This window comes from Brienomyrus brachyistius, chromosome 13 (assembly GCF_023856365.1).
Source record: "Brienomyrus brachyistius isolate T26 chromosome 13, BBRACH_0.4, whole genome shotgun sequence".
NCBI lineage: Eukaryota > Metazoa > Chordata > Actinopteri > Osteoglossiformes > Mormyridae > Brienomyrus > Brienomyrus brachyistius.
The window spans coordinates 21,019,120-21,035,899 of record NC_064545.1 but is presented as its reverse complement, the minus strand read 5'-3'; the positions used below and the strand labels follow the sequence as shown (position 1 = coordinate 21,035,899).

General features: G+C 41.0%; 1 protein-coding gene across 19 annotated transcripts in view; it reads right to left on the bottom strand.

Moving 5' to 3' along the window:
- large2 (LARGE xylosyl- and glucuronyltransferase 2) overlaps positions 1-16,780 on the bottom strand; it is a 239,339-nt gene that overhangs the window by 194,245 nt on the left and 28,314 nt on the right. For 8 of the 19 annotated variants that reach the window (XM_048972635.1, XM_048972634.1, XM_048972636.1 and 5 more), the window contains one exon: positions 9,620-9,827. The exons of 8 other annotated variants lie outside the window; for them this stretch is intronic. The gene's annotated coding sequence lies outside the window, so the exon portion shown is untranslated. Of the gene's footprint in view, positions 1-2,893; positions 3,276-9,619; positions 9,828-16,780 lie in introns of those variants that run through there. 3 more of the 19 variants (XM_048972618.1, XM_048972613.1, XM_048972616.1) reach the window with 3 other exon arrangements.

Here is a 16,780-nt window from a genome sequence, read left to right as displayed (position 1 = left end):
GGGGCCCTAATCTCCCCTTTCAAGCGATCGTTCCCATCTCAGTGTCCTCAAGTTTCACTCCCACCATAAGGTAATTGCATGACTCCAGTGGCTAAATAGGATCAGAACACAACAGTTCCATTATCCATTACGGAGTCCATTTAAGAAGATATATTCAGCAATCATTACCGTTTGAAGTAAATTATGAGACCTGCCTTCCAACAGCCGATGGCTATGATGCGGTAAGACAGACCTTACTGGGTTTTACTGGTGCTTCGTATAACAAGAAACGGCCTCCTTCTGGACACCATCAAAGGTCCAGAAGCCAGAAAGGATTTGATAGAGTCACAATGTTCTCAAGGCTTTGGTAGTGATGCTCAGAGGACCATGTGAATAGATGCATCCTAGAAAATATGGCTTGGGCCAAATCAGGCCATTCAGAAGTTTGACAATTTGTAAATAAATCAAAAATAATAATAAAATAAAGCAGTTGTGATGATCTGAAATTTCAAAGCATTACAGCGAACAGGAAGCTAATTTACCGTTCATATCTTTATAACCCACTGAAGAGAAACGGAAAAAGGATTTTTAAAAATAAATCTATGAATGTGTCCAAATACATTTGAGACGCAAAGCTACATTAAATGTGGTCTTTTGCCTGCAATCTTTAAACAAAATTAGAAAAAAAAGCTTCATTGATAATACTGATAGAAATTAAATAAATTTAAATATATTAAATATTTCCCATAATATTATATGAAACCTGTATGAGTCATTTTGGTATTCCGCTGGTGTGCTCTGAGAAATCAGGCCAATGCGGCGATTGACTGATTCTGTACCAGGTAGCACATGGACACACGAGCTGATTGGCTGATGGCTCATGCACAAGAAGGGTTCTCGAAGGCTGCAACCTTAAATTACTCTGGCAAAACATGTAGCTGCCTATGTGGGTGACAAGCCAGAAGTAGCTATGGGTAAATGCATCTGCTAAGCGTTTATGAAATACGAATGAGGAACACAAATGAAACTGCTACACCAGCGATGAAGACGCAATCCATGTTACCTCCAACGCTTTTCCACTCAGCCCGCTCTTGGGGTTGAACTGCAACCTGGAAATTAACTTGCACTTTGAAATATTTACATTAAAAGGGCTTCGCTCCGACGTTCGATTTTCGGCCCGCACCAAAAATGCGGGTATGTAAGACATGCAGCGGCAGAGCGAATTAACAAGAGTGCAGCTGAGCATTTGCAAAAATTTAGTCGACCCCTGCAAGGTGATCACCCCTTGGGGTTAACTGCATTCCAATGTCTCATTAAGGAGCTATCTTTGTACTGAAGGGTTTTTAAGGTCGGTGGAAAAAATGTGGAAGGAAAACGATGTTGCATAACTAGGAACCTTGAATCATTGTATGTTGCACCAAATATTGATAGAGTGCATGCAATGCAATAAAAAAAAAGTTAATGGAACTTCAAAGCTGCAAGCATTAGAGAAAACAAATACGCTCATAAAGAAAGCAATATCACTCTGCATGGTTATTGGCTTGCACTGATTCACAATCACGGTGGTAGCTAGAAAACAAATGCCGAGGATAATTTCCATGAAGATATTTTCTTTAGGTTCTAATTTGTCTGGCAGATCTTGTTGAATTCACTTTGCTTCTGTATAGAAATTTCTAGCAATGCAAATAATGGAAACGCAAACATAAGTTCATGACAGATCATTTGTCCTAAAGAGCTGCTCCCCGTGACCTCAGTGAAATAATCAAAGTGTCCAGCATTCGGTTTGTCACCCCACCCTGAGTCCGCAACCCTTATAGCTTTTATCAGCATCATCCCGGCCGAGCTGTTTTAAAGCTGCTTTCTTAAGGCAGTTTAGATTTGAAAGGCAAAGCAAGAAAAATATGAAAGTCCTGGCATTGTAGTTACATGTCAGTGCCGCAGAGGCTGGTCCGCTTAATATTACACTGGTGGGGCGTTTCTGAGTCACTGAAGAGCAAACAGCTGGAAAACAGCAGCCATTGAAGATTAAGCGATTATTTTCTCTGCAATTATTTGCTAATATATTAAAGTGTAAACTACTAAATGCTAAAATAATGATGCATATAGTGTCAGGAGATAGCTACCAGCCATGTTTCACGTCTATAATGGTCCGATTTATCAGCCAAGACACTGACTGGTGCCATACTTCAGGCTGATATTAGGCTGATATCGATCTGTTTTTAATGAAGCGTTCAGAGGGCTATACCAGCAGGTTATCAGTATACATTTTTTTGTGATACAAGTCTAATGAATCTCTCATTATCTTAGTCAAAGTACAGCGACTGTAATACTGAATACTAAAAGTACTTTGTTATTAAAATATCTATCCCCAATACACTAACTTTACTCTGTTTACAGCTCTAAATACACTTTAATTTTCAAAGGGATCTCCCCTTATTCTAATCATTTCCCTCAGATCTTAGCCTAAACAAAACACAAATCATTTTTTAAACCCATCCATCCATCCATTTTCCAAACCGCTTATCCTACTGGGTCGTGGGAGGTCCGGAGCCTATCCCGGAAGCAATGGGCACGAGGCTCATTTTTTAAACCATTTAAAAATTTATTTAAAAATGTAAACCATCACCAAGCATCCTTTCAGGTTACTAGGCTGCGGAGGATATCAGTTTCTTCTTATCTACACTCCATTCCTTAAGCAGCAGAAATATATGCAGTGGTTAATGAGTTCATTGCCTCCTCGGCACATTCACAACTATACCTATATCTATAACACTTTGTACTAGTTTTGGTGTTACTTGAACCAATCCGGCAGGGTAAGGCATACAGCTAGCATATTATAAGGAACTACAAGCTAGTCTTTGGCATGCAAGACATTTAGGGTAAAAGCATCTCTTATCACCATCCTCCTCCTCACCTATGAAATCAATTCCCTTCATGTACTGGAATCCAAAGCTTCCAATCCATTCTCGTAGCTGCTGGATCTCTGCCATGCATATCGGAGGCGCCAGAGCAAAATCCACAATCGGTGACAACTGGAACAAAACAGAAGTACTGCTACAGTAGCAAGGTGGGGTGGGGGGGGAGTTTCAAGCTGACATCTTTAAAAAGACCGAAAGTTAAAACAGCCACCTGGTGGCGTGTGCTTGCTTGTCCTCTCCAGAGCCGACTCAGCAGGTAAAAAATGGCATGTTACACAGTCCAGAAAGACCCAGAGTGAACATGGGAAACGCATTTAGGGGAATCTCTCTTCCATCTCCAGGGACAGCCATCTTCCTGGACTCTCAAACGAAACGCAAAATGAGCGGCGTCTGCACATTAGACTAGCTAATATGTACCTCAGTGATTTAACCTCTGGCCCCACCCCCAAGACCCCGCCCCTTCTGCTGGCTACCAATGGGGTGCACATGATGATATGCCCTCCCCATAATCATGTTTGTTTACTGTGCAGAATCAGAAATCTTGTCCTAGCTTCACATTTGATGAGATGTTAATATTAGTATTTTAATACTGCAGTAATGATGGCATAAATAATTGATTCTATGATATTCCTAAGAGAGCTCATAAATAAGAATGAAGGCCATACTTAAGCTGCAGTATAAGGGGTTATGTCATTTTGTTACTTAATCACTTGGGGAGCAGTCTGCCATTGTGGTTAAAGACTTAGCCTCATAAGCTGAAGGTCGCTAGCTTGGGCCCCTGGAGAGATCTTACTTTAGTCCCATTAAGGAACTTACTTGATCTGAATTGCTCCACTATTTAGCTGTGTACTTATATGAGAAAGAGACTAATACAAACTTCTTTGGATAATAAACTCCTGGACAAGTCAATGAAGCCCCTGACCGTGAAAAAGGGTTTTGAATCTTGAATGTAATTTGGTATCTAATATCCCCCGAGATATGTTTGTGCAATACCTCAATAAAGAATGACACAAAAGTCACGACCAGATTCGAGAAACGTGGCGGAGAATATCACGCCATTTTCCATAACAAAGTTGGCCCCTGATCTTGAGGGCCCCTGAAATTCACCATGGATGGTCTGCTTTGTCGCTCCGAAACTGACTTGTCAAATGGGAAGGGGTCGTGAGCTCCCCCCCCCACCCCTCAGGCACACCCTAGTGCTGTGGCTCCTTTAAGACATCGGGTTAGGGGTGAAACACTGGCTGATGGACCCAGAGGTCCTGCATTTGAATCCAGCTCCAGCCATAGCTGTGAAATAACTCAGAAAATAACTTGCTTAGCCTTTAATTGAGAAGAAAAGTCCTTACTTCAATAAAATGTACAAATGCAGTATGTAAGTATCATATAACAATATGAAACACTGGGCAATCATGACCCAATTCGAGAAACATGGCAGAGAATATCACAGCATTTCCTATAACATGCTGTCTCTGGGTTGGCCCCTTTATTTCTGCTATAAAAACATTAGCCCAGCCCCCGCCACCACGACAGTTCCCAGAAAACATAACTTGGCCCCGTATTTTCCCAAGGAGGGTGTTCTTCGAATCTCTCGAGATTGATGCACGTTTCCCCAAAGCTGTGCTGCATCATTTCCTCTGTCAATCATTCCGTGAAGTCAGACGCTTCGAAACTGCGACCTGATATGTTGGCATAATGGAGCAGATGCAGGTGGAAAGAGGCAGATGGCAATTTATCATTTCCTGCAAAGTGATATAATTTTACTGGCTCCCAAAATGTAATTTCAATAAAAACTAAAACTGATGCATTAAGATATGCGGAAAGTGAAGAGGCAGGATGTAACTCCATTCCCGGAAAAGGGATAATTGCATCACAGTGCCTTTTAGGATGCGGCATTCCTGCAACGCCAAGTGCAGCTTTTTATTGCATTACTTAGTTACTTAGCAGAGACTTCCATCCAAAGTAACATGCCTTCTCATGTCTCACTTGCCTAGATATCCCACCACCTTCCCGTCTGACACAAGAGCAACCTGTGATAAATACCAGAAAGCATGTACCTTGACACTATGATGCTAAAGGAAGAGGTAATGGGGGGGGGTCTTTAGATCATAACCATAACATCCAGCTAAAGATTTACTTCTGAATACGCAGCATACGTTTTATGATGTACACCCTGAAAATGAACCATCCATCCATCCATATTCGTATCCTGGTCAAGGTGGCAGGGAGACCTGAAGCCCATTCCAGGCAGAATAAGGCACGAGAATGAACCATCATCTCTACATAAAAAAAAATAAGCTGAAATATACTGCATTTACAGCGTAATTATTGCGTAATTATTCGTATTTCTGATTTCTGGAAGTCTCGGGAGAGGCAAAAAATGCCGTTCTCTGAAAAGCCTGTGTGTTCTTCTTATTGCAGTATTGACACCAACGAGGATGCCTGGGTATCTTCTGTCAGTTGATGTGTTCGAACTTTAAATCACCTTTTTATTATCATGGTACCGATGTTACAAACTGGAGTCCCTCCTTTCTGGATTCCAGTTCTGAGATGTCTGTAGTAAACGTGAGACACAACCTAATCACCCTGCAGCAGACTTACTATTGAGAGTAAATTTCCTCGTAAATGCACGGCTGAATAAACTGGCAAAGGGTGGTGTGCATTAGGCACGTGTGTGGCTGACCGGGCTGTATGTGGCCGCTGTGCTTGCAGCTGGAAGGTCGCTGGGTTTTGGCACAACAGCTACATGTCCATAGGTACTTAAGTGAGGTCCTTACAGGGCTGCAAGGTAACTAACACTTGTCTGTGACCCCCCCCCCCCCCCCCCAAGCTTGGTCTCATCTGCATGGGTGAGTCTCATGGAAAGTAAGATTGGTTTCCCCATGGGGATCAATAAACCCTCCCTAATCTAAAGGATCAGTCATGGATAAATAAGCGATATGGATACATAATGTTCTTTCCCGATAATTTTCATTTGAAAAAAGCTACATGCCTCATGCATAAATTCCATTTAAATATCTGTTTTCACTTTTAACAGGGCAAAAACTGAGTCATTGCAAGAACATAACATGGTAAAACCAAATAAAGTCACACTGCCGATGTGTTCCCTCTGCACATAAGGACCTTTTCATCTGTGGTAATATCGACCGCATGTCATGACGATCAATCACTGAAAAAAAGACACACAGCTAAATGTCATTCTCAGTGTTACTCTTAACCGGTAAAGAAAAAGAAAATACGAAATGGTCTCATATTTCTTATATTGGTAAATTCATAAAAAATTTACTGTGTAAATAAAAAAAGATTAGATGAGAATGGGATCAAAAGATTTCACAAGGCCTGTGCATATATTTTTTGACAGCAAGTATTGATTAAACTAAGGTTCTTGTTCCCCATGCAGATCTCAAACATGGATGCAAACATTAGTTTCAGCAGAAATGGAGACCCTCTCATCGAAGTGTAAAACCTATCGGCCTCTTTTCCCAGGGGAAGAAACTAGGACTGACATAATGCCTGTTATTGACCTATTACTGTTAGAAAACAAGCTTACTTCATTACCTAAGACTCCAAGCCCGCCCGTAACCCTGTGTTGGATAAGCGGATGAAAGATGGATGGGTCTCCATCACAGAGACAAACATAAAAAAGTAGTTTTCCACTCTACAGATCACAATGACACCTTTTGGTGTAGGAATAAAATTAGTTACCCATTGTAACAGATTTTTATACTGAAGCTATATGCTGTTCCAACCACCATTAAAACCGCTTATTTACCAAAATACTGAACGAATGATGCTGCCTAAAAATAATATTTAACTGTAGAATGTTACAAAAAAAAAATGGGCTAGATGCATTCAAGATTCAAAAATAACCCATAACTGACCAAAGTTACACTCAATCCCAGTCAAACATGGTTAAAAAGCAGTATCTAGTAAGGAAACAGTTTGTTCTCTGTCAATATACTTATTGTCGAAAACAGAATTTTTTCATTCCCTCTAAGCAAACATCTGTGCTCCAACCTTAATATGTGTAATTAATGTAGCAGGAAATGCAGCAAACACTAACTTGGCTTCTTTGTGCGGAGGCAATCTTTTTATATAGCAGAATGCTTTGGAAATCACATATTGTCTCAAAAAAACACATTTTACAGTGATATTATTTTGATGTTTAGTAATCATAATATTTTAAGCCTCAGGTAAATTATTCCTAAAAATATATTGCTATTAGTTATATGTAGCATGGAAATTGTAACATAATTACAATACAAATGGAAAAAAGTTTACACAATACTGATAAATCATTCAGCCAGAACTGAAAGTATTTTATTACCCTTAAAATATATATGTTCCTAGTTCTGTATTTTAATGGGAAAGTTATAAGCCAAGTAGTGCAGCTTAGTCATAAACCTTCCAACCATCCAGCCTGCATTTATTCATTCATCCATTTACTAGCAAATCCACTTATTAGCCGATAAAAGTCGTGCTTTTCTATGCTTCTGTCCCAGAAAGTACAGGACTGTAAAGTAGTGTTCTCTGTGAATGCAATGCCAGGCCACCCTGAGGCACTCGTGCAAACCCATACAGTAGGTACTGAAAAGAATCTCTTTCACTCACTGAATCACTCAATGAATCACTCACTCACTCACTCACTACATCACTCACTCACTGAATCACTTACTCACTGAATCACTCAATGAATCACTCACTCACTCACTCACTCACTGAATCACTTACTAAATCACTCACTCACTGAATCACTTACTCACTGAATCACTCAATGAATCACTCACTCACTCACTCACTCACTCACTAAATCACTCACTCACTGAATCACTTACTCACTGAATCACCCACTCACCCACCCAGCCACGTAGAGGTGTAGCCGAATTCAAACCAACAGCAGCATCTCTCAACAGGCATTCTAAAAGCAACGTAAAACAAGGAGTCTCTATGTTCATCAGGAACAGATTACTCTCCCGGGTTTGAGTTGCTGTAGCTGTTTGTAAGAAATGCAAAAAAAATGTCCTTCAAAGCATCCATCCATCATCTTATCACTTAGCCCAGTCAGGCTAGTGGGGGTGGGGGCTGATCAATGAGCCACTCTGCCACCCACCTTCAACCACAACTTTAACACATCATTTTACGTGTAACATGAAATATGCAAATAATAGTCATTTATTACATCTCAAATGTCTTTATAAATAATAGCTATAATTTGCAGCAGTAACGTCATGGACTGTGATCGCCTGCATGATGATTTCTTGGAAACAGGACAACTTGATCTCTTTTTGCTAGGATGTACTACTTCTTTGCAGGACCAATGGTGGAAAATTATCTACAGATCAAATGCTTATAACTGTGTGCTTATGCTGTCCATCCATCCATCCATCCATCCTCTACAATCACAGTCAGGGTCCTGGATGAAAAACTGTGATTGATTCCAAAGAGAATTTACGTTTTGGATCTCAGCATACATGAAGAGATGGAAACCTTCAATTAAAAATTGAAATGACTCATGCTACCTGATTGGAATTCGAAATAACACTGAAATACAGTATAATTAATACGACACAGATCATGGCTAAAAATGGACCAGCTCTGTACCATAAAGCTCGCTTGCAGCTTGCAGGATGCTGAGGTGAACATGCACACGTCTTGCATCCGCTACCCCATGAATCAGTCTAAATCTGTCACAAAAATGTGCGTAACAGTCATGCACAGTTATAAAGACCGGAGTCATATGCAATATGCTGCCATCCATTTTACCGGAACATTCTACATCAATCTTTCAGAAACACCGTTGGGGTTACCTTTGGGGACGTTGGTGTCTCAGCCACATTTCAGACACAATATCATGAAAAATGCGTGCCGTGAGTTACAAATCTTTGAGACATATTGCATGAATACAAGATGCACAGAAGGAGTACTAAATGTTTTTAGGGACCGAAGGCCATATTTCAGCACAGCAAGACCAAATGGACACACGTATGACTAATGCCAGAATTTATAAACACTGCTTCCTGTCTATCAAAGCTTTGGTACACTTTTGACGGTGTAACACATGTAAAGGTTCAATAATTAATATTACATTTATGCCGTGATTTTAATTCTTCCATTTGTGTTAAAGCAACTTAAAAGTGCAAATGTTTATATATATACATACATACATACATAGATCTATACATTCTCACACATAAAAATTTCTAAACCTGCATCTAAAATGCAACTACAATGTGACCGACCTTTAATTATTTTTTGCGGTAAAATCTTTTTTTTTTTTTTTAAAGCTGCATCAGACCCTCTATTGCAACAAAATGTTTATCTTTTGCCTCAGCCTCGTGGTTATGCTTTGATACTGAATGGTGGAAGCATGTCATTGTCTTAGCCTGCTGCTGGGGTATGTCTGATTGCCTGGGCATACTATGATATCCAATTTTACCTAGGGATTGTCTTGTTATTGAACTTATTAATTCTGGAAAAATGAGAAGGTCTGACTTCTGTAAGCTGTGGAGAACTTTAGCTTCAAATCTGGACAAAATAACAAAGATTTTTCTACCAGTAGGTGTTAAAACAGATATAACGATTATAAGCAAACGTACATTCTCATCCCAATTTCTAGACCGCGTTTGAGAGTTGCGAGTCCTGTAAAAGTAAAGTGCTGATTAACTCCTGGCTAATAAGGTTCTGTTTCCTTTAATCAAACCTTAACACGTACACTAATGACCCACCTGAGACTCTTTCCTGAAGCAACACCTCACTAGCTCTCAAATTAGGCATTTCAGGTTCATTAGAGAATCCTTCGCTCACTCTGAGCTTTGATGAATCGCAGCAGAAGACCGCTTGTGGCTCCGCTGTTACCACGGAGGTTGCACGTGTCTTCCGATGTGCCTCTCTTCACAAATGATGCTTTTGTTGCTCGTCTTCTCCAACGAGGTCCTCACAATTGGGTTGAAAAAAAAAAAAAAACAAAATGAGGCTGAATAACCGAACCGTATCAGAGCTGCATGATCAAAGCGGTGAGGAGGAGGTGAGGGCGTCAGGAAAATCAACAGCTCAAGAAAACAAATCAGCCGGGGTGGTGCCCTACTAATGATTATGAGGAGTCCTGCAGGAGCGCTGTACAGCAGCAGTTACTCTGTCATCATCAGGGAAACAAAGTAATGCGGGGGGGGGGGGGGGCGGGGGCAATGCCTGATTGCAAGGAAATCTGTGCCTATTCTCCTTGAGCCCCTTGCCACCGAAAGTACAGTGCAGTTCTGGTGCAGCGTCTATAACAAATTATTTTAAGCACTGTGTAAAGCGAGCCCCGAGAGTGCTCCGTGTGTACCAATAATTAAGGCTTGCAGTGCAGGTGGTTTGCAGAACTAATGTGTCCCCCATGTCTTGGTCCCCTTCATAATGGATCAGTACATTAACGTGGGGAAGCAGATAATCTCTCATTTTAGTAAACGTCCCACATTAATTTGGGATATCACATCCGGCCAAGGAACTGTAAAGCTATTCTAAAACATTATCTGTACAAAAAGGCATGGCTGTGCTCAATTTTAGCTTTATTTGTTAGCATTTCCTCTGTTTTGCATTGATTTTAGGTAGCTGGATTGGATGGCAACAGCTGGGGCAAGAGAATAAAGAAAGAGGAGAGCAGCCTCATTTTTCTAATATTGGTTTAGATGTTCCATCCCTTTTCATTTGGCTCAAAGAATTCCTTTCCATGGAAACACATATCATGTATGATGACCTCCAATCAAACGATTGTTCTTTTTGTTTCTGTGTCCATCCACATCGTCATTCGCACTTAAGTTTATGCATCAAGTCAAGTACGGCGCTAAGGAAAAATGGCAGCATTATGCAAATGCAAAAACAAGATGAAATACCGCTGTCCGTGTTGCCGTGACAACTAACGGTTCTCAATAATGCACCATGCGCGGACAATGATGTAGAAATACGTTTAATACTGACCACTCAAGGGCAAGAGCTTCATTTTATGAGGTGACAGTAAGACTTCGGCATCACCAAGCAGGACAGCTCAGCGTTTATGCAGCGCACCTAGTTTCTCAGAGCTCAGCAAGGTGCCAAAATGTTTAAGTAAAAAGATATACGTCCCTGATGTACATTATCCAACAGCAATACTTCTGCTGTACTGTGGCTGAGTAGACTTTATTAATATTAAAGGAAAATGTACCTGGACTGTCAATAACAACGCAACAAAAGTGTAAACTATGCATCACTTTTATTTAACTAATCGAGGGTAGCTAAAAGTTGACTGGAACTGAAAGTCATAGTGTGGGCAGTGCCATCATAGTAGGGGCAAGTGGAATTCTTACAGCGTTCATTTTTAATTGAAAAAATAAGCATCACACCAGCACAAAGGACAACAAATACACACTCTATCCATCCACTTTTAGACGAAATCATTGGATGACCTATTCAGAGTTTTTATAAAGAAAGTCACCCAAGCAAGAGAAATTTTCATGGAAAGAGTGAAGGGATACAGTGAGCACTCCTGTAACGATGACGAAGGCACACCTGCCACGATACGGCCAGTACATGGCTTCAATGGAAACGGATGAGCAGCCCCATAAATTAATGCATCCCTGCTGTATTACACAATTTAGCACTTTCCTAGACATACAGTAAACAGAAACTATAATTATGGAGTCAGAAAGCTGCATTCCTTCCTTTGTGAACTGCAGAAGGAGCAATAATCTGTAAAACAGATATTTAGTATCTTAAGGCAACTTCTTGGTTGTATCAAACATCATTACAGTTAAAAAAACAAAGAACACGCTACAATACTAAGGCAGGTCTGGTTTAAACGTAAATATATTAATATAAAGATTTGGAAAAAATTAAGAGACCACAGCACAATTTATGAAGGGCTTCTTGCTTTATGAACCAGTGCATTTCATACCAGTTACTGTTCCCTGTTCTTTTTGATAGCACAGATTAATGGGAAACTGTTGGATAAGTTGTCGGTCATCTCTGCCATTAGGAAGTAGCTTCTGCCCTCTACCTGGCTGGTTCCTGGTCATTCCCAGTGTCTCCTGCTTTACCTTGTTCTTGTGTACTGCTGTCTTAGAAGCTTTGAGCCTGGAAGCAGCCTGCCTCTCAGCGTCGCCTTCTGCCAGCAGGACCACGGTTAAAACCAAGATTTAAAATAATATAAAGTGGAATAATCAGAAGAAAAACAGTATGGCTCCCTGCCCTAAACGGTGCGTGGTACTGTAGCGACATGAAAATCTCGTTAAGTACAGTGCAAGGGCTGCGACTTTTCCAAATTCTTCTCATGTGACATCCAGAACGGTCACAAGTCCTTTTAAATAAGGCTAACTAAATGTGGAGACTACCTTCCTGAAGCCCTGCTTCCTTGATGTGTTTATTGATTAGCCAATGAAAAGCGCTTTGGGGCCAGTCTTACATTCAATAAACAAAAGACCTTAAACTTTTGAGATTATCTGTATTATTTTGAGTAGCTATAAATAGGTTAGTGCTGTTCTTTCCTACCTTTGTTGTCATGCTTAACAAAACACATTATTGCCAATTAGAGAAAAAAACTAACAATAAAAATGACGTTCGTAGTACTTGCAAGTTAAGCTTTTTAATCATTTTAAACATTTTGCCCTCACACTTTCATAAAGCAATTTTCATATAATGAAATTAACAACAGGTTGTGGGCCAGCAGCATAAAAACAGTTTGGCTTATTGAGTGTTTAAGCACATAATGAATGTGTCCATTGTAAGCTATGAATGGTGCAGACATGCAAAGCTGGAGTGGATGCGCACGTGATCATGTTTGCCTGTGCTGTCCTTTAAACGAGACAGTTGGAAATAAGCAAAGTCTCTTATTAATGCCATATTCCATTTTATTAGCCGACATCGTGGAAAATTCCGGGTGTTTGAATCCCATCTCTGTATACTGTCTTTATTAATGGGATATGAGTTATGGGTTGCAAGAGCATTTCGCTCTTCCCCTTGAAAGCATGCAATCAGCTACCTGATTACTATCAATCCTGATGAGCACCTAAGACCCACAGCACTCAGACCTCTCTGTTATTTGATTTTCAATGTGACCCAGGGCCAAAATGTCACTTAATCGCCCGGTTCGGTCAGCTCTAATCACTGAAAGTCACTGAAGTCTGAAGTGAAAAAAGTGACACAATAAGCCGCCAATGGACTGTAGAGCTGGTGGCTTGAACCTCACACTTCCAGGGTTAGGAAGCTTGCTGAGCACAGGAGGGGGTTCAGGCAGGGTGCAAGTTTCTTGGCGGGGGGAGGGGGGTGCTAGGAAAGCCTATGCATTTGTCCGCCCCTGGTTCTGAGTGTGTGACTGAGTTTGTAACCTGTAATCAGAGGCACAGTGAAATAGTCAAAGGCCCCTGGGCTGTAAGAGCTGTCGACTAGGGGGAGTGGGGGAGTCCTTTGTGTTAAGATTTTAAAAATTGTTCGGGGGGGGATCGGTTGTCTAGATTGTATTTCAGTACGGATAAGAAAACACAGGACAAATCGTGTCCTGTATTGTTTCAAAAGAGGATGTAGCATTTTATTCTTCAATGCAAGGCGATCCCACAGGACGCAGGATGGGTTGCATCTCTACATTTACAAATGTATTAGGCATGGTTATTAGGCATCCCCTTTTTAGGGAAGCCCCTGGGCTTCTGCCTGGGTAAGCCTGCGCATTAAAGTGTCCCTACAGGGGCGCTGCCATCCCCTGCCTTTGCTCTAGGTTTCCTGGGATTGGCACAAACTCACTGCAACCCAGCAACAGATAACCAGTTCTGGAAAAAGTAATACATACAAAGTAAAGTTGGACTGCAGGACTGGTGGAATAACAAAATGGTACAGAATTCACTTTTTTTTTTAAACCAATGAGCATTCAGATAAGGCACTAGATAAGAAAATTGTACTAGATAAGTAGAACTAGACTAGAGGCAATGTTTGGTTCCTCTGTTGCTGAAATTCAGCAGGCTCCATTTGCTAGGACTCGCTGGGTCGGAGTGGGACACAGTTTCAGGAATGTCGGGGGATGCTGGCAGAGTTAGATTGGGGCAGCGTTTCCCATCACCAGCACACAACCAGGGAGGTCCGCTGGGAATTCCCTCCATTAGCCACTCCGGCATTGGCCGAGTAAGACTCTTCTGGGCCAGTTACCCATAATCCCCTCTCAGCCATGCAACATAAACCAGCTGAGAAAAAAACAAGGGCCCAAAGGACATGTGGCAGAACAGTGAGGTGGGAAGAGGCTGCCCGGGGGTCACGTTCGGGTCTTTGGCAGGCAAGGAGAACAGGTGGTCACACGAAACCTCAAAAGGATGCTTTAAAAACACGGCACAAACATAAACAACCAACTGCGAGTGAGTAATTACTGTGTGTCTTTTTTTACCCACCTCTCCTACTGTAAAATTATCCCCAAGTACTTTACAACAACTGGCATTAAGGGACACAGCAGTAGCAGCATTACTACCAATGTGTCATTTTCATTACCTATATTTATACAAATAAAGCCATTTTTCCACCATAAGTTTTCATTTAGCTGGTAGCACCAGTCAATGTGCTCTGCAGGAATTACTGTAAACGTCAAACACATAATGATCCTTGTCTGGGATGGAAATGTCATCATATGGCCATTATCCTACTACCAGTACAGATAACTAGCTAACCTCTGAGCTCCACAAATCTGTAATGAAACTGACATTGGTGACGTTACGTCTTAAAATCCCGCGAATGTGTGTAACAGCCACATCATATACTGCAGGCAGTGAGGCATCAAGTTTAAGCTGGTGTCAATGAGCTCACGAAATCCCTCGTCCTCCACTACGGAAAACGACTGATCATCTACGGCCTCCATTATTTTAGTAGTTATGTGTTTTTCTCCAGCAATGCAAACTTTTAATATGGATTAAAGAACAAATATCGGACTCCAATATCGGCCAAGACCGATACGACAGACCAGTGCCGATGTCTTGATTTTTAACGATGGATACCTTAGCCGACATCTCGCGCATCTCTACGCTTACGCCAACTGCGTGTCTTTGAAGTACCCAGAAAAAACGCGCCTGACGCATGGAGTATAAGCCACAGGTGCAGCAGTGCAGAGGTGGCATATGGGCCCGTAAACGCTGCCGACGAGAGGCAGCCGTGCGGCCTACTGAACTGCCATGATGCCCCGCGCCACACAGCGTATGTTCTATACATACGTCAAATACTTTTAAAAGAAAACCAGCTTTCGTATAATGTAAAGAAGCACTGCAGAATCACCCCCCCCCCCTTTATGGATGATTTTAACGATATGAACAGTGATATTCTATGGAGAAGTACAGCATAAAATCCTGCTATTATGCAACTGAATAGCAGCAAACATAATACATTAATCTGTGTGTTATGCATGGCTACTGTCCCCATTTCAGCTCAACACGCAGAAGAATGATAATTATAACTTCACAAAACGTCCGTCCATGAGTTCTTAAAGTAATTCATTTGATTCTGAGATCACTTCAAGAAAAGCCCTTGTACAAACCAGGAGAGGTGAAACGCTTGTATCAAAGCAGCGAGGATCATTCTCCGGCACACTTTACAGCTTCTTCGGAGCTTTTTCAGTCTAGCTTTTACTAAGTCTTGCACCGTTAAATAAGCAGTTTGAAATCGGACAGTGAAAAATAATTACAGTATAGCTTTGGATTTTGTTACATATGAATTATACAGGTTAGTGATTACAGACAAGAAAGGTCTACAAGTAATTCTTCAGAGAATCCAGTGTTGCATTTTTAAAATTTTTTTTTTTACACATTCACATTTCTTAGCTTAAAGACTTTTCAAAAATATTGAAAAATTAAAGTGTCAATGTACACAAAAGCTCCCAGTAATTAATGTTCTGCCAAGGAACTAATGTTCTGCCAATCAGGGATGTATTGCGAATGCCATTCCATGGCTGAATCACAGAGAATCTAATTTAAGCTACATCCATTGTCTGTGGAATCAGAACAAAGTTAGGCTAAAATATTCCACTTTGCGTTTGAACTTTGAACTGCGTTTGAAGATGCCCCATGACCTTTGTCTCATGATAGCCTGTTTTCATCCACATCTAAAGGTTCTCACAGCAGAGGAGGTAAACCTGTGGCTTATAGATGGAAAGGTCAAAGGAATTCACACGAATGCAGCCGAGGTCAACCCATCCACACTGCTGATGAAGCACCTTCCATATGTTCCCTCCCCATGCTTACTGACAGCCATTTGTGTCCACTTCAAATAAAGTGACTCCTCCCCCAACCACAGTATGAATGGAACCGATAACCATTTAGCCATAAATCCACATCCTTGGCCATTATATGGCCTGCCACCCAATTAGGGTTAAGCAGGTGAAGCACTGGCGTTGAAATGGCACTGTGGACTCAAAGGCAGCTTGGGTGGAAATCAGTGATTTCATTAAGTGTTTACCATTCAGGCGAGGTAGGGGAACAGTCTTCCCTCAAGTACACTGCAAGTTACAGAGAGAAGCACACATCGTGCCTAACTGTCCCGAGTATCAATTTCATGCTTCTGAAGGATGTGCTTGATGTATCAATGAACACTCAACATGGTACTCCACTCACAAGAAAGATAACCGAAGCGTTTGGTCCTGTTCAGACTCATTTGAGCTGAGGATATTTAATATAAAGAACACTCAAAAACCTACTTGAATACCATCAGTATTCTAAAAAAAAACAGATCAATGACTCAAGTTGAACCAGAGATCGTATCTTATGTAGAGTTAAATTCCTCCAAACGTCGAAATGACATCACAAAAATCTGGACAAAGAGTCTCAAATCACCTGTATTAGAGATGTTATACCAAAACAACTTCAGAATGTAAATGACAGTACTTACTGTAAACCCCCTCAAACATGACAAAATAT